The sequence below is a fragment of the Watersipora subatra genome, chromosome 2, assembly GCF_963576615.1.
Source record: "Watersipora subatra chromosome 2, tzWatSuba1.1, whole genome shotgun sequence".
In the NCBI taxonomy this organism is placed as follows: Eukaryota; Metazoa; Bryozoa; class Gymnolaemata; order Cheilostomatida; family Watersiporidae; genus Watersipora; species Watersipora subatra.
The window spans coordinates 11,760,476-11,760,809 of record NC_088709.1 but is presented as its reverse complement, the minus strand read 5'-3'; positions in this window follow the sequence as shown (position 1 = coordinate 11,760,809).

The following is a 334-nucleotide window of genomic DNA, read 5'->3' as shown; positions in this document are numbered from 1 at the left end:
CCACATAAACAGCTAGTTATACAGCCAGCACACATAACAGCTAGTTTATACAGCCAGCACACATAAAAAGAGCTAGTTTATACAGCCAGCACACATAAAAAGAGCTAGTTTATACAGCCAGCACACATAAACAGAGCTAGTTTATACAGCCAGCACACATAAACAGAGCTAGTTTATACAGCCAGCACACATAAAAAGAGCTAGTTTATACAGCCAGCACACATAAAAAGAGCTAGTTTATACAGCCAGCACACATAAAAAGAGCTAGTTTATACAGCCAGCACACATAAACAGAGCTAGTTTATACAGCCAGCACACATAAACAGAGCTAGTT